Source organism: Ochotona curzoniae, unplaced genomic scaffold, assembly GCF_017591425.1.
Source record: "Ochotona curzoniae isolate NIBS_2020 unplaced genomic scaffold, NIBS_Ocur_1.0 scaffold_4701, whole genome shotgun sequence".
NCBI classification, from domain to species: domain Eukaryota; kingdom Metazoa; phylum Chordata; class Mammalia; order Lagomorpha; family Ochotonidae; genus Ochotona; species Ochotona curzoniae.
In genome coordinates, this window is record NW_024467122.1 from 83,231,998 (window position 1) to 83,252,577 (window position 20,580).

At 42.7% G+C, this 20,580-nt stretch overlaps 1 protein-coding gene across 1 annotated transcript in view; it reads right to left on the reverse strand.

The window, feature by feature from the left end:
- Positions 1 to 20,580, reverse strand: part of MYO9A (myosin IXA) — a 221,086-nt gene that overhangs the window by 178,746 nt on the left and 21,760 nt on the right. The gene's annotated exons all lie outside the window — the stretch shown is intronic.

Sequence of the window (20,580 nt, forward strand, 5' to 3'; positions counted from 1 at the left end):
CTGATTCCATCCTGCAGAATACAAGATTCTAGCTTTTGGAATAGAAATAATAATGGAAACCATCTGAGACCGAATATTAAGGCTTACTGTCCAAATCGAGGAAATTTCCAAAATAACAACTTACCAAAAAATATATTTCAGTGTTTGTATTAGCAAGGCCTAAGCCAAAGAACACAAATTGTTTTTCCTCTGCAACCACAGATGTTTCAAAGTACTTCCGATTAGAACCATGCTTTATACATTTGAAGAACCTCACTAAAGACTTGATTACAAAAATGGACAGCACAGTCAAACAAACTTAACTGCTTTACAACTAAGACTTCTTAAAAAAAAATCAGAGGGGCCAGTGCAGTAGCATAGCATGCTAAACCTCCACCTGTGGGACCGAGTCCCAGCTGCTCCACCTGTGATCCAGCTCCCTGCTTATGGAGTAGGAGAGCAGTAGAGAATGACCCAAGCCCTTGGACACCTGCTCATGCATGGGATTCACAGAAGAAGCTCCAGGCTCCGGACTTTAGATTGGCGCAGCTTCAGCCATTGTGACTATTTGGAAAATAAACCAGTGAATCGGAAATTTCTGTTTCTTCTTCTCTATATATAAATTTGCCATTTCCAATAAAAATAGTAAATCCTTTAAAAAAAGCACAATGCCATCAGTGAAAAAATGTTCGCAGATTTATTTTTATTAGAAAGGCAGATACAGAGAGAGAAGACACAAAGATCTCCATCCATTGGTTCACTCCCCAAGTGACCACAATGGCTAGAGCTGAGATGATCCGAAGCCAGGAGCCAGGAACTTCTTCCGGGTCTCCCACACAGGTGCAGGGTTCCAAAGCCCTGGGCCATCCTCCACTGCTTTCCCAGGCCACAAGCACGGAGTTGGATGGGAAGTGGAGCAGCTGAGACACAAATCAGTGCCCATGTGGGACCCCAGCGCTTACAAGGTGAGGATTTAGCCAGTGTGCCAGGCCCTGGAACAAATTTTTATGAAATTCATTCAAAACTAAGATAAGACAAACATAAATTTAAATTAGATAAAGGTGTGACAAAAAAGATAGAGATAAATCTGCTCTACAGATAAGAGGCCTTTCCAATGAACTCTGGCCTCTGGCTCTCCACCTCCTTGAAGGTGGGGAAGAGCTGGGTTTTGGATAAGAGCAGCAGAAACAGCCTGCCCTGGATTTGCTGAGCAAAGATGACAAAAGAATACTCAAGTAGACACCATGTCTTTACTCAATGCTGCTCTAACTTCACCCCTTACAAGTACTATATATATTCCTCCAATTTCCTCAACCCTCATATACTCGTTTTTCACACCTCACCTAAAAACAGGAATTTCCTTCTATGTAATGGTTTCTCCATGACAATATTTGGTCCTGCTTTAATCCCATCTCTATTCCTCAGTGCCTGCCAATAGAGAAGACATGTCCCACAGCCTTTCTAAGGCCCGTAACACTGATTTCTTACCATGTCTATTAGCAATCTGACCCATAAAAAGTCACTCCTGTGTATTGGCAATTCTTCCCTTTACACTAATATCACCCTTTAACATATAAAGATGATGTAGTACTTCTTGAAAAATACGGAAAACACTTTAAGATACTTCTATTCTACCCTACCACTCATTTTCAAGATCCTCCAATCAAGAAATTTTGTTTTACCCTTATACTTGACAATTCTCAAACAGTATTAGAGAACACACACACAGTTACATATCTTTCCTCTTAGTCTCATTTTATGAATGACTCAAGTACGAGAAACACACCTGCAGCTCCTTTCTTGGCTCTGCAGAGAGAACCACTACCCTGAAGTTCCATATACATGTTCATAATTTCACTATCTGTGAAAATCTCTATAGAAAATTTACATTACTATATCGCTTTTTCAGAATTTAAAAACATGGGAGAACACTATGTTTTTCCTGATGAGGAATGCTGATATAAGCTGTAACTGTTTTTTTTTTTTTAAGATTTATTTATTTTTATTGCAAAGTCACATGTACAGAGAAGAGGAGAGACAGAGCGGAAGATATTCCATCTGATGATTCACTCCCCAAGTGACTACAACGGCCGGTGCTGCAATGATGCGAAGCCAGGAGCTCAGATCCTCTTCCAAGTCTCCCATGCAGGTGCAGGGTCCCAAGGCTTTGGGCCGTCCTCCACTGCTTTCCCAGGCCACAAGCACGGAGCTGGATGGGAAGCGGGACTGCCGGGGTTAGAACCAGCGCCCGTATGGGATCCCGGTGCATTCAAGGCGAGGACTTTAGGCACCAGGCCACTGCGCCGGGCCCACCTGTAACTGTTGAATACTGCTCACTGTATGACTCTAGAACACAACAACCCACGTGCCCTTCTACAGAACACTGCCCGATTCCCAAAGCTACACACTAAAACCACGCCACAAATATCACACCTGTTTCTCCATGTGCCTTTTCCAAAATTTCTTTTGGTTTTATTCCTATAAGGAAGATGCCATATCTAGGTTATCTCCAACATGACCACCTATTAACAAACTATTCTCCACATGGCTGTTCCAAATGAATATTTTACAACCAGATTACAAAAATTCAGATTCTTCTCACTCCATACCAAAACCCAATCTTGTCAGAATTGGGTTTCTGACAATCTGTTCTATAAAATCATATCCCATGACTTTGGGCCCAACACAGTAGCCTAGTGGGTAAAGTCCTTGCCTTGCATGCATCGGGAATCTCATCAGGCTACCAGTTCATGTCCCAGTTGCTCCACTTCCCTTCCACATCCAGCTTGTGGCCTGGGAAAGCAGCAGAGGACGACCCAGGGCTTTGAGATCTTGCATCTGTGTGGGAGTTCCAGAGGAGGCTCCTGGCTCTTGGTTTCGGGCTGGCTCAGCTCTAGCCAGTGCGGCCACTTGGGGAGTGAACCAGCAGATAGAAGATCTTCCTCTCTGTATCTCCCTCTCTCTGGAAATCTGACTTTCCAATTAAATAAATAAATACAAAGAACATTTTTTAAAAATGATATCCCACGGCTTTACATCTCTGATGACTGCTGAGGATTAGGTAAATGTAACTGTCATTTAGGCATAGCTCACCCATTGTCTTTCTCTTGCTACTGTGAACAAGTATCCTAGATATTGATCAGTTTTCAGCCAAGTACAACAAGTACCTTCTACCAATAAATGCCTTGTTTTTCTATTTTGCAATGTCTAGTACTATGTATTTCCCAATAGTCAAGTATAATGATCTTTAATCACTTATGCTTCTTTTTTTGGTAGAAACATTAGGAACTTCTAGTAGTTCACCCTTAACACATGCTTATTTATACTCATGTTGCTAAGCATTTCACATATCAATTCATATTCACAAAATTTCCCATATGGGTTCCAGTTTGTGCTCTGGCTGCTCCATTTCAGATCCAGCTCTCTGCTTGTGACCCAGGAAACCAATGGAGGATGGATGACCTGAGACCTTGGCTTGTAGCACTCAAGTTGGAGGCCAGGAAGAGATTCCCAGCTCCCAGCTTCAGATCAGCTTTGCGCCGGCCATGGCAGCCATTTGGGGAACAAACCAACAGATGAAAGAACTCTCTGTGGGTCTCTCCTCTCTGTGTAAAATCTATCAATAAAAATAAATGAATCTTTAAAAAGATGAAGGCCTGGCGCGGTGGCCTAGCACGTAAAGTCTTCGCCTTGAACGTGCCAGAATCCCACATGGGCGCCAATTCTAATCCCAGCATCTCTGCTCTCTATCCAGCTCCATGTCTGTGGCCTGGGAAAGCAGTCGAGGACGGCCTTTGGGATCCTGCACCCACTTGGAAGACCTGGAAAGAAGTTCCTGGCTCCTGGCTTCAGATCAGCACAGCACCAGCTGCTGCTGTCACTTGGGGAGTGAATCATTGGACAGAATATCTTCCTCTCTCTCTCTCTCCTGCTCTCTGTATATCTGACTTTGCAATAAAAATAAAATAAATCTTTTTTAAAAAATGAGAAGACAAGCACAGAAAGATTATATAGTTTGCTCAAAGTTAGAATCAGAATGTGATAAAGTTGAGCAGGAAATTAGCACGCAATACAGGACTACAGGTAGAACTCAAAGTTCAGTAACTCTATAGCAGGCAATTTTTAAATGATTAATTTTGTATGGTCCACAAATGACATTGTACCTATCCAAATGGCTCTTGGCAGAAAAATATTCCTTACCCCTTAAATACCATTAGTCACTGAGTTTTTCCAATTCTTCCTATTGCTGGTATGGCAGTGCATCAGGTTAAGCTGCCTGTAACATCAGCATCCCCGTTCCAAGAACCAGCTAAGAGTCTCAGCTGATTCAAACCTCATCCAGTTCCTTGCCTGGGAAATCGGCAGTAGATGCACCAACTCCTTGAGCCCCTGTACCCATATGGGAGATGTGGATGGAGTTGCTGGCCCATCTTTGGCCCAGCCCCTGCTATTGTAGCCATTTTGTAAGTAAAACAAAACATGGAACATCTCTCATTCTGTCACTCTTAAATTACACACACACACACACAAACACACAGAGTTATCCTACAATTTCTTCTAGATGGTGTAAGCTTTATTTTGGTTTTAGGACCCAGTTTGCAAGATATCATTAAATAGAGCTGTTGATTTCTTTGACTCCAACTTAGATTAGCAACTGAAGCAACACCATATTGAATCATCTGATTTTAAATGTGTCTTTGTCATGAAGCAAATTCTACACACCCGTCAATTTCCTAGGCTCTGTTCTCTGTTCCCACTGATTTGTTGGTCTATACAAGCAAACTGCTCTTCTGATTGAATTCACGTCTTTCTTAATATTAGAGGGTTCATATATCTGAGAACTAACATTAACATGTAGTTTATTTATTATTTGAAGGCACAGAGACAGACACTGGCAGAGAGTCATAGATCTTCCATCTGTTGCTTCATTCCCATAAATGCCCACAACAGATTGGACCAGGCCAAAGCCAGGAGGCTTCGTGTGGATGGCAGAAACCCAACTACTTCAACCACAACCTGCTGCCTCACAGAACGCACACTGGCAGCACATGCATTGGAAGGGGAGTCAGGACTTGATGCAGGCACTCCAAGCAGCTCCTCAACCCCTGCACCAAGGCGGCTTCTGGTGTACCTTTTATGGAACATCACCTCTCACAAAAACACGAAGAATCTATTACTTACTAATTCTTAAACACAAACATATCAGGCCCAGAACAATAGTCCAGCGGCTAAATCCTTGCCTTGCATCCACCGGGATCCCATGAGTGCCAGCTCATGTCCAGGCTGCTCCACTTCCCATCCAGCTCCCTGCTTGTGGCCTGGGAAAGCAGGGGAGGACAGCCCAAAGCCTTGGGACCCTGCACCCGCATGGGAGACCTGGAAGACACTCCTGGCTTCTGGCTTTGGATCAACTCAGTTTCAGCCACTGCAGCCATTGGGGAGTAAACCAATAAACAGAAGATCTTTCTGTCTCTCCTTCTGTCTGTGAATCTTCCTTTCCAAAAATTTAAAAAATTTAAGTATAATAATCGTACTTTTTAAAATTAGTAATTTTAGTATTAATTAATATTAAATAGTCTTCCAATTTCCCCAGTTTGCTCATCAATATTTGCTCAAAGCAGGACAACCTGCTCTGCACTAGCGATGCCTTCAGACAGCAGGTTCCTGAGTGTAAAGCCACAGTGGTGGCTTCCTAAATCCCTAGAGGTATGACTTCACACAAGCTCCAGCTCCAGCAGCGGTCAGCAACAAAGCTACTTCTCACAGCCAGTGTGCGGTGCCCTTCGCCATTACAGCACAAAGCATCCCAGAACCCACCCCTGCAGCTGTTTAACACAGTAGCCCTGTAACCAGACTCAGAATCCTGGCCTAAAGTTGCCTCCTAGAAGTCAAAATCTTCGTTGCTTTAGATATAGGGCCCAAGCAGTATCCCACTCGTGCATTGTATTTTATTCTCCTTCCAGAACAAAGATGTTTGCATCTTCTTTTAAGCCCTACTTCTGCCAAATTTTTTCTTTCTGCTATTTTATCTATGCCTAATGTTTGCAAAGAGGGGTATGAGCATACACACGCACGCGCACACACACACACTCTCTCTCTCTCAGGTCCAGTGATAATTCTGAGTCAGCAAAGCCTAGGCAGTTCTACCATTGCTCATTCAGACAGTATCTGGGAACCCCTGTATCCCTGGGTACTCAGGAACACACGCCACCTCCTTCCTCTGCCTCCCCCACAGAGCAGGCTACTGACAGGACTCTTTGCGATTGCCACCAATTACCACAGAGTTGCTCAATGAGAATCTGCTTCTAAATCTTCATTTCAACATTCCACATTCACAGCATCTGACTAAGGCACAGAGCTTCCTGTTCTAAGTATCCTCCTATGACAATTACTTCTGTTTCAATCTTGACAGGGAACCTAACAGTCATAACAACATTCTAAAATTAAAATTTTTTTTCCAAGATTTTTATTGGGAAGGCAGATTTACAGAGAACATGAGAGAGAGAGAGAGAGAGAGAGAGATCTCCCACCCTCAAATGGCCACAATGGCCAGAGCTGAGCTGATCCAAAGCCAGCAGCTTCTTCCAAATTTCCCACACGGGTGCAAGGGTCTGAGCACTGGAGCCATTCTCCACTGCCTTCCCAGGCCATAACCAGCAGCTGAATGGAAAGTAGAGAACACAAACCAGCCCTCACGCAGTGTGCCAACATTTGACTTCTGATTCATCATTCCAGCCCCCCAAAAATATTCTTTAATGTTCTAGTTTTCAACCAAGTGCTTTTCTAACTTGATAATTTTATTATCCAGTCTCTGACATCATCGTACTCCTATCTCTGGTACCTGTACAAATGTCTGCACACAATGATAGGACTGAGGAGCTAGGACAGAGTTCACACCATCCCAGAATCAAAAACTTTACTATATGACTATTACAGGAAAGACTGCCAATCCCTGTTCTATGGCAACCACTAAAAATAATGGCAAAAAAGTCCTACAAGTAGAATGAAAAATAATTTTAAAAAACTGTGTCACATAGTACAATGTAATTAATTTAAAAAAAAACAATTCATAAGACAGGAAAAATAGAGAAGAAAGAACAGGGGAACAATAAAAAATAGCAAGTTATGAAAGTGAACATATCAGTAATTGTATTAAATGTAAATGCTGCAGTTGTAAGACAAAGTTTCTGAGAATAAATTTTTAAAATCCAGGGCCCGGATTGGATGCCAGAAATGGCAGCATCCCCTATGGACACTCTGCTTCCAATCCAGCTCCCTGCTAATGCTCTCAGAAAAGCAGCAGCAGATCATTTCAAGTGGAAGATGGCCCAACTGCATGGGCCCCTACGACCCATGCAGGAGACCCAGAAGGTCCTGGCTGCTGGCTTCAGCCTGGCCCAGACCCAGCCAATGCAACCATAAGAGGGGAGAACCAGCTGACGGAAGAATGTTCTGCCTATGTCTCCCGCCCTGTCTCAAATAAATAAATCTTTTTAAAATATTCAATTACACCCTGTTCTCAACAGGCAAACACCTATAACATGATATAGAATTCAGAAGTAAAAATGGAAAGGAAAAATATACAATGCAAACATCAGTCAAAATAAAGTTGATAATATCAACATATCAAGCAGAACAGAAAAAGAAAAGTGTAATATCTCCAGTCCCTTTTCTGTTTGGGGGATGTTTATAAACTTATTTACTCTCATTGGTTTTGAATGGCAGAGAGACAGAAACAGATCCGCACTAGCTCACTCCCCGCAAATGCTTGGACCAGGTCAAGAACAGAAACATGGGACGTACATCTGGGTCCTCTGACAAGAGTAAAGAAACCCAGAACTTGAAGCATTACCTGCAGCCTCCCATGATGCATGGCAGCAGGAAGCTGGCAAGATTTCAAACCAGGCACTGAAATATAGGATGCAAAAAGGTATCTTAACTGTTATGCCAAATGCCCACCCCTCTTACCTTCCTTTTAGCTGTTAGAGACTACTATTTGGGTGTAGATTTCAGGCAGGAGTCTTGGGAAATCACTTGAAGAGAAGCAGGAAACAGGAAAAGGACGATAAAAAGTTAAGAAGCCACTTGGGATGCCTGCATCTCACACTGAGCATGTGGGCTGGGTTCCTGATTCCAATCCCTGCCAATCCACACCCTGGGAGGCACGACATGGGTCTTGCCACCATAGCAGAGTCCTGCACTGAGTTCCCAGCTCCTAGCTTCAGCCTGGTCCAACCCTGGCTGTTGTGATAGTTCACGAACAAACCAGAAAATGAAAGATAACAGTTCATTTTCTCTCTCTCTCTCACTCTCTCTCCACCCTCACCCTGTCCCTGTCTTTCAAATAAACTGATTAGTTAAAAATTCAAACAAGTAAGGGAGAACAGATAGAGCAGCAAATAAGTAGACTAGCAGGTACTATACTGATCAAATTCTTTATAAAGGAGTAAGGAGTGATGTGATTTAAAAACTTAAAAATCAAATTTACCCCCCCAAAAAGAGATTCGGACACCTCCATGCCATATCAGTGTTCCTGAGTACAATTTCTGGTTCTATACCCAATCCAGCATCTTTGCCATGCAGACTGAGGGAACAGTGATGGCTCAAAAACGTGGGTCACTACTTACAAGATCAATCCCATTCACAATAGCTGCATGAAACTAAATATCGGGTTCGGCGTGGTAGCCTAGTGGCTAAATCCTCACACTGGCGCCACAAGGGCGCCAGTTCATGTCCTGGCTACTCCACTGCCCAGTCAGCTCCCTGCCTGTGGCCTAGGAAAGCAGTGGAGGATGGCCCAAAGCTTTGGGACCCTGCACCTGCATGGGAGACCTGGAAGAAGCCCCTAGCTCCTGGCTTCGGATTAGCTCAGCTCTTGCCATTGCAGCTACTTGGGGAATGAATCAGCAGATGGAAGATCTTTCTCTCTGTCTCTCTTTCACTCAGTAAAAGTCTGATTTTTCAATAAAAATAAATAAATCAAAAAAAGTAAATTATAAAACATTTAGAGACAAAAAATGGAAAAATCACCCATTTCTGTGGATTCAAAGACTATTATCATGATGACAATACTATCCAAAGCAATTTATAGATGCAATGCAATCACAAATAAAATGACATTTTTCTCGGATCTAGGAAAAAAAAAATTTGCTAAAATTTATATGGAAATACCAGAAACGCAAAGGGCCGAAGCTGAACAACTGAACAATAAAACCAAATCTAGAGTCATCCTAACACCAGATTTCAAGACATACTGCAGGGCAGTTACACCCAAACCGCCTGGTACAGGGACCAGAATGGTGATGGCAGCAAGCTAATCATCTGCCTATGGTGCCAGCCACCCCACATGGACATCAATTCAAGTACCAATTGTCCCACTTCCCACCCAGCTCCCTGCCTGTGGCCTGGGAATGCAGTGGAGGATGGCCCAGAGCCTTCAGACCCTGCACCCGTGTGGGAGATCCCCAGTAAAGCTCCTGGCTCCCAAGTTTGGACTGAAGCACATCTTGCCTTTGTGGCCATATGGAGAACGTATACCAGCAGATGTAGAATCTCTCTCTCTCTCTCTCTCTCTCTCTCTCTCAAGAAAAATGATCTTGAAGGGGAAAGACAACTAGATTTGTACACTAACGAAGCAGAATAGAAACTGCAGAAATCAATCTATGCACTTCAGTCAACTAATCCTTGACAATCAAGTTAAAATCACTTCCTGAAGGGTAGTCTCTTCAACAAAAAGCATTACAAAAAAAAAAAGTGTTGAGAAAACTGTACCTCTACATGAAGTATGAAAAAGTCCCCTAGCTTACACTTTATGCAAAAATCAATCCAAAATGGATCAGAGATCTAATCATCAAATTATTAAAAAAAAAATCATTAAGGAAACTGCAAAGCAATGACACAGGCAAACTTCTGGAATAAGAACCTAGAAACACAGGCAATAAAAAAAAAAAGGACAATTGGAACTGCATCAAGCAAAGAAGCTTCTGTACAGTAAATACTCAAAAAACAGCATTTTTTTCAAAGGATGAATATAAGCAGCCAACAGACACATGAAAACAAACTTGAGATCTGGAGCCTGTGCTATGGCTCAGTCAGCTAATCCTCTGTCTGCAAGGGTCAGCATCCCATAGCGGCACCAGCTCATGTTCTGGCCACTCATTTCTGACCCAGCTTCTTCCTTATGGCCTGCGAAAATAGCAGAAAATGGTTCAAGTCCTTAGGATCCTGCACCGCTGTGAGAGACCCACAAGGAGCTCATGGAATGTGGCTTCAGACTGGCTCAGCTCTGGCTTTGCAGCCATTTGGGGAGTGAACCAGTGGATGCCTCTTCTCTCCATAAATCTACCTTTCCAATAAAAATAATTATTAAATTACTTTTAATTGTATCTATGAAGTTTGTTCTTTTTCTGAATAAAAAAATTAAAAGGAACAGCAAGTTGGGTCCCAATGACCCACTAAGGAGACCCAAAGTTCCCCACTCCTGGCTTGTGCCTGGCCCAGGCTAAGCTTTTGGGGGCATTTGGGTGGGAGGCAGTAGGCAGCTGCTCTCACTTTCTCTCTACACACAAAGGCAAGCTCACTTGTTACTCCTCTCCCTCTCTACCTCCAACTGTATCCCTCAAATGAATAAAACAGAAAGAAAAATCTTCGTTTTTAAGTACAACCAAATAACCTTCCGTTATCTTTTATTATCTTACTACTCATTATCAAAATTGGAAAATCAAATAGATTCAAATACAGAAATATCTCATCACTTAAAATCATTATCAAAACTGAAAAATTAAACAGATTTAATTGAGATGCTTGTAATGCCACATGTTGAAAGAGGTTTTCAATACTGAATGAAAAACATGCATAAAATATAAATGTGTATGTGCATGTGTGTGTATACGTATCTACATATATACATACACACATATATATATTTATGAACTAATTGAAAAAAACATTGGCCTTCTGCTAAATCATCATTATCCCATCTCAACTTTCACCAAAAGTAAGTTTGACAAATATTAACTCTTTCGAGTTGAACAGCAATTCCTATAGGACAGGGAATAAAGTACTACCTTTAAAAGCCTTAAAGCCTAAAGGACCTTATCATAAAAAGATTAAGATATGATAAAGATGGCATTTCAAATCAACAGGGAAAAAGTGAACTACTTAATAAATGATGTCGGGTAACTGACAATCTGAACATACGAACAGACTAAAACAATGTGTATCAGGAATTAAATACATAATTGGTATTTATACAATAAAAAGAAACCGTTATATCCTTTACAAGAAAATTACTTAATATTCCTTTGATTTCTATCCCAGTGTAGATTCTTCAAAAGTATACTAACTGAAAGAAAAAAGTGGAAAGAGAGCTGCTGCGGCTGTAGGGTGTGGCTCTGAAAGGGCAGGCTTATCATGTAATTCACTGAACTGAGTTAGAAGGGACTAATTACAGAAGAAAATTGTGGTGAAGAACAAAAACAGAATACAGAGTAGCCTTAAATTACAAGTTCAGCTTAAAAATACAAAAAAAAAAATGAGAAACTAAAGATTTTAATGCAGTGTTCTATTAGTAAAACTTGATTTTCGGGCCCGGCGCGGTGGCGCAAGTGGTTAAAGGTCCTCGCCTTGCACGCCCGGGATCCCATATGGGCGCCGGTTCTAATCCCGGCAGCCCCGCTTCCCTTCCAGCTCCCTGCCTGTGGCCTGGGAAAGCAGTCGAGGACAGCCCAAAGCTTTGGGAACCTGCACCCGCGTGGGAGACCCGGAAGAGGCTCCTGGCTTCGGATCGGCATAGTATCGGCCCGTTGCGCTCACTTGGGGAGTGAATCATCGGACGGAAGATCTTCCTCTCTGTCTCTCCTCTCTGTACATCCACCTTTCCAATGAAAAAATAATAAAAATAAATCTTTAAAAAAAAAAACTTGATTTTCAAGAAATATATATTAATACTATTTTTTTTTAAGATCTCAATGGCAAAAAGGCATACAGACAGACAGCTCTTTCATCTGCTGGTTCACTGTCCAAATACCTGCGGTGGCCAGGATCAGTGCATGCCAAAGTAGCACCAAGTGGGTCTCACACAGCTGGTAAGGGTGCAAGTCATCACCCACCACTTTCCCAGGGAACAGCCCGGACTGGGCAGATGCAAGCCAGAAGCCAAAGCCCCATCCAGGTCTTCTGTGTAGATGTCATGATCTCAACTGCTTGACACATCAGCTGCTGCCACACAGTGTGCACAACAGCAGGAAGCCAGAATCCAGACACGATCCCAAGCAATGGGACTCAACATGTAGGTTTTTTTAAGTGGTATCTTAACCACTGTGTCAAAGAGATGCCTCTGACATACTAACTTAAAACAAAGATGCACTGCACTTCTGCATTCAGAAAGGAGGACCTTTTAAACTGTTGCTGGGTCAGTGGAAAAATTCAGAGAAATCACCTGAAGCTATGACACAGCACGTTAAAAGCCAACACTTAGGATTCCTGCTTTAGGGCCCGGAGTGGTGGTCTAGCGGCTAAAAATCTTACTTGAACGCACCGGGATCCCATACAGGCACCGGTTCTAATCCCAGCAGCCCTGCTTCCACTTGCCATCCAGCTCCCTGCTTGTGTCCTGGGAAAGCAGTGAGGACGGCCCAAAGCTTTGGGACCCTGCACCCGCGTAGGAGACCTGGAAGAGGCTCCTGGTTCCTGGCTTTGGCTCAGTACAGCTTCAGTCATTGTGGCCACTTGGGCAGTGAATCATCAGATGGAAGATCTTCTTCTCTCTTTATATCTGACTTTCTAATAAAAATAAATAAATCTTTTTTAAAAAAAGAATGTGAAAAAGAAAAGATTCCTGCACCAGGAGAAACAAGATGGTAGAAGAGGGTAAGGACATGTTCAAACAGATGAAGTAATCACCAGCAAGGATGAAGTAGAGAGGCCACAATCTCGGGAATAGGAGAGGGCAGGCAGACGGCAGAGGAACATCTAGCATCACATGGACACAGGGAAGCAGCAGAGACAGGGGAGCAGTGCTGCAGTGACCAGGACACCCCAGCAGCGGTCAGGGTCAACGATCAGCAATCCGAGCTCCGCCAGTGGCCAGGTGGGAGGGGAGCTCACCAGGAGCAAAGGAGGTGAACCCAGGCACAGGACTGCTCAGCCTGCTGACATGCTTGATTCGACCATAAGCAGCAGAGCAGAAGAACCCAAGCAGAGATTCCACGGCTCACACCCCCACCAGTGCCATATTGCATACCATTTTCTGTGAGGAAAAGGCTGTAGGGAAGAGGGGGCTGGAGGAACAACAGTGAGCTCCACATGTGCCAAGCTGGGAGGGAACCCACATCTGGCTCAATTCACTGAACGGGTCCCAGAGGGAAAACAGTACCAACTTGGCATGCTACAGGTTCCACTCAAAATAGGTCCAAGATCTAATGGCCAGCAGGTGCAGAACCCGCACAGTGCCACATAAGGGCGCCATTTTGTGTTAGGAGGAAAAAGCTGTGAGACTGAAGGAACAGTGAGCTGCACAGGCATTGAGCAGGAAGGTCCAGGTGGACTTCAGACCAGAAGGCCAACAGATTCCAGCAAAAGCAGCACCAGTTAGATCCAGTCATTTAGGACACAGGGCGTCTCCCTATTCCTGGACACTGTTCAAGCGAGCAATGAGAAAAAGGCCGTGCAGGCAACACTGTGAGCAAGGAAGGCACAGAATCACAAGGGGTGGAGAGCAGTGAGCCAGGAGCTAGAGCTATGGAGATCATGGTGGAAGCCTGACACAAGAGCCCAGGACTGAAACTCCCTGCAAAATTCCCTGAAGGCAGTGGCACAAGTTACCAAATGCAAAGAATAAAATCAACCTGTACACCAGTGGGCAACACAGCTCAGAAACCGGCCATAAGGAGAGGAACCTGCTACCCAGAATAGCAATGACCGACAGCAAAAGAAGAGACAGAGTCAGGATCAGAGTTACTGATGCCCCACCCCCCCGGCAAAGCAGCAAAACTCACTGTCAACTTCAGAGTTAACTGAGAAAGATACTGAGGAAAATGGGAGATAAAGAATTTTTAAAACTTGTTACAAAGCTTCTTATCAACAGTAAGAAACACATACAGGAGTTCAAGGAACTTAAGGAACCTGTCACACAAGAAATAGCAACACTGAAACAAAATCAAGCCGAATTATTACAAATAAAGTACACAATGAAGCAAGTTGAAAATTCAGTGGAAAGCCTCAATAATCGAATGAGCAAGGCAGAACGAAGAATCTCAGAACTCAAAGACACTTTCTTCAACAATGGAGGAAAAATCAAAAAGCTGGAAGAGGAATTGAGTTAAGCTAAGAAACGTCTTCAATACTTAAAGGACACTATTAAAAGGTTGAATGCAAGAGTTAGGGAAGTTCTAGGAGGCACACAAAGAGAAGCTGGTTTTAAAAATATATTCAATGGGGTCCTGTGCGGTAGCCTGGAGGCTAAATCCTCACCTTGCACGTCAAGGATCCCATATGAGTGCCAGTTCATATCCCAGCTGATCTCCTTTTATCCAGCTCCCTGCTTGTGGCCTGAGAAAGCAGTGGAGGACGGCCCAAAGCCTCAGGACCCAGTACCCACAAAGGAGAACTGAAGAAAGTTCCTGGCTCCTGGCTTTGGATCAGCTCAGCTCCAGCTGTTGTGGCCACTTGCGGAGTAAATCACTGGACAGCAGATCTTTCTTTGTATTTCCTTCTCACTTATTGGAAAGTCAGTATATCTGAAAGTCAGTATATCTGACTTTCCAATAAAAATAAATAAATCTTTTTTAAAAAATGTATTCAATGATATAATAAAGGAAACTTTCAATTTTGAAAAAGGAATTGGGGAAACAAAACACAGGAGGGGCATAGAACTCCCAATAGGGTTGACCAAAAATGATCTTCATCATGACACAGGATAATCAAACTCTCTTCAGCTGAACACAGAGAAAAGATCCCTAAATATTTACATGAAAAAAATCACCTAGCATATAGAGGAACCCCAATCAGACTCACTACTCACCTCTCAGATGAAACACAGGCCAGAAGAGAATGGACATATTCCAGATTCTAAAAGGAAAAAATTATCAGCCCACAATAACGCACCCAGCAAAGCTTTCCTTTCTCTTTGAAAGATAATTTCTTCCACAGTAAAGAAAAGCTCAAAGAATTGGCATCTTCCAGACTTGCCCTACAAATGATAATGAAAGACATCCTCTTGACAGAAAAAAGGAGTAACACCAAAGGCAAATGGTGGAGACCATCCCAATGAAGCAATAAAAGAAGACTAAATCAGACAATGAACAACCAACTGCTAAAATGACAGGACCAAATTACTACCTATCAGTACTGACCCAGAATGTAAACAGCTTAAATTCATCCATCAAGCAGGATAGAGAAGCAGACTGAATCAAAAAAACAAAACCCATCTATCTGCTGCCTACAGGAGACACATCTCAGCAACAAAAATATGCAGAAACTGAAAGTGAAAGGATAGAAAAAAAGATACTCCAGGCTCATGGAAATGAGAATCGAGTTGGTGTAGTCATTCTTGGATCAGATAATATACACTCTGACGTGAAAATAATAAAAGCAATTAAGAAGAACACCACGTCATAACCAAAGGATCCATTCAGCAAGAAGAGATCACCTTACCAGTTTCTTCGGAATTTCTTTTTTCATCTCTAATCTTACTTGGTTTTTCGCTCTTGCTTTTCTTTCCTAGTCTGGCTAAAAGTTTGTTTTGCTTATTTTCTTTAAAAAAAAAATGCCTCTTTCTTATTGCAATTTGTAGTTTTTTGTATCAATTCCATTTATTTTGCTGTGTCATTTCTTGCTTCCTGTTAATATTTTCTTTTTTAGTAAGACCTTTAGATGCATTACTAGCTCATTTATTTGATATATTTCTATTTTTTTTAAGATTTATTTATTTTTATTGCAAAGTCAGATATACAGAGAGGAGGAAAGACAGAGAGGAAGATCTTCCATCTGATGATTCACTCCCCAAGTAGCCACAGTGGCCAGTGTTGCGCCGATTTGAAGCCAGGAGCCAGGAATTTCTTTCCAGGTCTCCCACGTGGGTGCAGGAACCTAATGCTCTAGGCCATCCTCAACTGCTTTCCCAGGACACAAGCAGGGAGCTGGATGGGAAGTGGAGCCGCTGGGATTAGAACTGGCGCCCATGAGATCCCAGCACATTCAAGGCGAGGACTTTAGACGCTAGGCCACAGCGTTGGGTCCTATTCCTATTTTTTATAAGCATCTGATGTTATAACTGTCCCTTTCAATACTGTTTTTGCTACATCTCCTAGATTTTGATACTTTTATTTTCATTTCCTCAAATACGTTTTTTCCTATTAATTTCTTCTGTGACATATAGTTCATACAATAGCCTCTTTTTTTTTTAAGAAGGTTTTTTATTTTCTTTTTCATTTCTCCAGCAACATACTGGTCATGCAGCAGCATGTTGTTTAACTTCAAGTTGTGGCTTTTCAGATGTGCACACGCCTCATCATTGAGTGGTTCCACAGATACAAGTCATAAACTCAGACACGAATCCTCACAGCAAATAGATCATGGGAGCACAAACGGGCACAGACTCTCAAAGTCTTTGGCCCTCGACATTTTTACTTCTGCTTTTCTGAACTTCATTTTTTAAATATATATATATATGTGTGTGTATATATGTATATATATATATATATATATAATATGTATTATTTATTTTCAAGGCAGAATTACAGAGAGAGAAGAGATCTTCCACCTGCTGGCTCACACCCCAAATGGCTAAAACAGTTGGAATTAGGCCAGTCCAAAGCCTGAAGCTTCTTCTGGGTCCCTAACTTGGTTGCAGAGAACCAAAAAAGGACCACCTTATGCTGTTTTCCCAAGAGCATTAGCAAAGAGCTGGATCAGAAGTGAACCAGCCAGGACTAAAGCTGTTGCTGTGTGCTGTCAATGCTGCAGGCTGAGGCTTAACCTGCTGCACTACAGCACTGGCACCTGGCTTTTATTAACTTTTCACTTATTTCACTTATTGATTTATTCCAGAAACACATACGCATAGGCAAAGTACATACATTTACTAGTCACCCAGACCCAAATACCTGCAAAGGTCAGCTATAAATGGAGCCAGCAGCCAGACCTTCATCAAGATCTCTCATACCCCAGGGTCTGCAAAGGCAGGCTCAAAGGCCAGAGCCGAGAATTGAGCACAGGTATTCCAATGTGGGACATGCGAATCTTAACTGCTAGCCTCAAAGTCCATCCTTGACATTTTAACAATATTTATAATGCTCTGTGATTAACCAATTCTGCTTAATTTCTTCATTACAGACAACCAATATTCTAACACTCTAACAAACGGACACTCTGAAGAAAAAAGAAAAAAAGAGAAAAAAATGACTAAATAATGTTAGATAGTCCTAACTTCTTTTGCTGTAAAGTCGGATGATTAAGTATTTTAGCCTTGTGGACCATATAAAGTCTCAGTCACATATTCAGGACTTTTGTTTGTGTTTTCCTAAACAATTCTTTAAAAATGTAAAATATATATATATATATATATATATATATATATATATTTTTAGCACTCAGACAGTACAAAAGTAGGCCACCTGCCAGATTTGGCCACAGGCAGTAGTTTGCCTGTCATTATACTCCAGAGCTTAGGTACGCTATTTTAGTTATCGGAGACACTGAGTGGAGCTTCTCACAGGTACTGAAAGACTGGCAGGAGCCCACTCTACCAACACTCTCAATCAGGAAGGAACCTGGCACAGAGAGGAGGCTGAGCTTAAGTCCAGACCCCTGCTCACGCGCATAGAGAAGCAGCAGAGAATGGCTCCACACTTGGGCCCCTGCCACCCATGTGGGAGATCCAGGAGTCTGAGGCTCCTGCTTTGGGCCTGGACCAGCCTTAGCCACTGCAGCTATTTATACAGTAAACCAGCAAATGGGAAAATTTTTCATTCTCTTCCCTCATTCTTCTTTCCCTCTCTCTAACTCAACCATTCTGCTGTTGAAACTACAAATTTAAAAAAAAAAAAAAATGTTTTGGGCCCAGCAAAATGGCCTAGTGGCTAAAATCCTCACCCTGCACACACCAGCTCATGTCCCGGCAGCCCCACTTCCCATCCAGCTCCCTGCTTATGGCCTGGGAAAGCAGTCCAGGACAGCCCAAAGCCTTGGAGCCCTGTACCCTTGTGGGAGACCCGGAAGAAACTCCTGACTCCTGGCTTCGCATCATCTCGGCTCCAGTTGTGGCCACTTGGGGAGCGAATCACAGGATGGAAGATCTTTCTCTCTGAAACTTCTCTCTGTAATATTTGCCTTTCCAATAACAACAAATAAGTATTTTTTTTTTAAAAAAGAGTTCTTATTCTGTGCCAAGCTAAACATCCTCATTATTAAATCTTAGAACTTGTGTAAACTCTACCACACCAACTTTCTTTTTTTTAAAGATTTATTTTTATTATTTTTTCATTGGAAAGGCAGATATACAGAGAGGAGAGACAGAGAGGAAGATCTTCCGTCCGATGATTCACTCCCCAAGCGAGCGCAACGGGCCGATACTATGCCGATCCGAAGCCAGGAGCCTCTTCCGGGTCTCCCACGCGGGTGCAGGTTCCCAAAGCCTTGGGCCGTCCTCTGCTGCTTTCCCAGGCCACAGGCAGGGAGCTGGAAGGGAAGCGGGGCTGCCGGGACTAGAACCGGCGCCCATATGGGATCCCGGGCGGCAAGGTGAGGACCTTTAACCACTTGCGCCACCGCGCCGGGCCCACACACCAACTTTCAAATGATGAACCTGAACAGATTTGATGACACATCTAAGCACAGCAAACCCACCAGACAAATGAAGGGTCATGAAACAGAAGCACTCCCCATCTGCAGGCAAATACCTAGGTTGCCTTGTATCAACTAGGCATGTGGTACTCTGCAGGGAGAAAAGAAGCTAAAAGTTGGCGGTCATTCTGGGCCTGATTAATTCCAAATTTGTATTAATTATACTAGTGCCCCTGCACAGTTGCAGATTAAACTTTTTAATGATTTATTTTATTTTTATTGGAAAGTCAGGTTTACAGAGAGAAAAACAGAGAGAAAGATCTTCTGTCCACTGGTTCATTTTCCAAGTGGACACAATGGCCAGAACTGAGCCAACCCAAAGCCAGAAGCCAGGAGCTTATTCAAGGTCTCCCAAGTGAATTCAGGGTCCCAAGGCTTTGGGCCGTCCTCAACTGCTTTCCCAGGCCACAAGCAGGGAGCTGGATGGGAAATAGAGCAGTCAGGACATGAACCATCACCCATACGAGATCCCAGTGGATGCAAGGTGAGGACTTTAGCCACTACGCTAACATGTGGGGCCCAAAACATAAATCTTAAAAAAAAAAAAAAGGAAGCAATTGTCTCATCTACTTCTTCCATTCTTCACTCATCCCACCCTGACTGGTGGTCCACGTGGGCATGCATCCTTCACAAATACATAAACATCAAAAAAATTAAATAAATTATAAAAAAATATTTTTAAAAGAGACAAACAGAAGCACTGTGCTCTAAGATGCAGCAAAGGAAATCAGGTAGAGACAGAGAAGCCAACTATGCATTTACAGACATGGAAATGGTTTGTGACCATGCTTGTATTCAATTCTTAATTGCCGCCAGTTGAACTTAAGCACATTTCTCAATTGGCTCATGCAACAAATAGGCTAGGAACAGAGATAAGTTACTAAACAGAAGTAACTTAACAGTGTTTGGCACAGAGTCAGCAGCACTGAAGTCTGCATTATTATTATCATTCTTACCCAACATTCTCTCAACTCCGTAAGAGCTCCTTTCTGTTAAAACCATTCATTGTTAGCAATCTATTTTTATGGCATCATTCTTTAACAATATGAATTTTTTTACAATTTATTGGTTTTTATTGGAAAGTCAGATTTACAGAGAGAGAGAGAGAGAGAGAGACAGAGATCCTCCATCTGCGAGTACAGCCCCCAGTGGCTGGAACAGCCACAGCTGAGCCAATCCAAAGCCAGGAGCCAAAAGCTTATCCCAGGTGTCCCACGGCAGGTCCCAAGGCCCTGAGTCATTCTTAACTGCTTTCCCAGGCCACAAGCAGGGAGCTGGAAGGGAGGTGGAGCAGCCAGGACACCAACCAGCACTCCTATGGGATTCCAGCGCATGCAAGCAAGGACTTCAGTCACTAAGCTACCACTCCAGGCCCAACAGTATAAATTTTTAAGACACTGTACAGACATAGTCATTTGTTCCCACAGCTGAAACCATAGTAATGTTTACCACCCTTTAGTATGACCTTTCACTAAATTTACAAATTCATCTCTAAAGAACTATATATCAAGATCAACAATTTGTAATTCTCCCCAAGGTGGAAATCATGCTCCTTTAAGAAAGCTGGACTAAAAGGACTGCTTTATCATGAAACATCAAAAACTCAGAACCAAATGATACATTCTGCACAGTCATTAGATCTGGATCCCAGTACATCTGAGTCATTACAGTCAACACTTCATTTTTATCCATATAAATTTAAAGCACAATCCATGAACCTCATAAGAACTAGAAGAAATTTAAGAGGAGACTCACTTG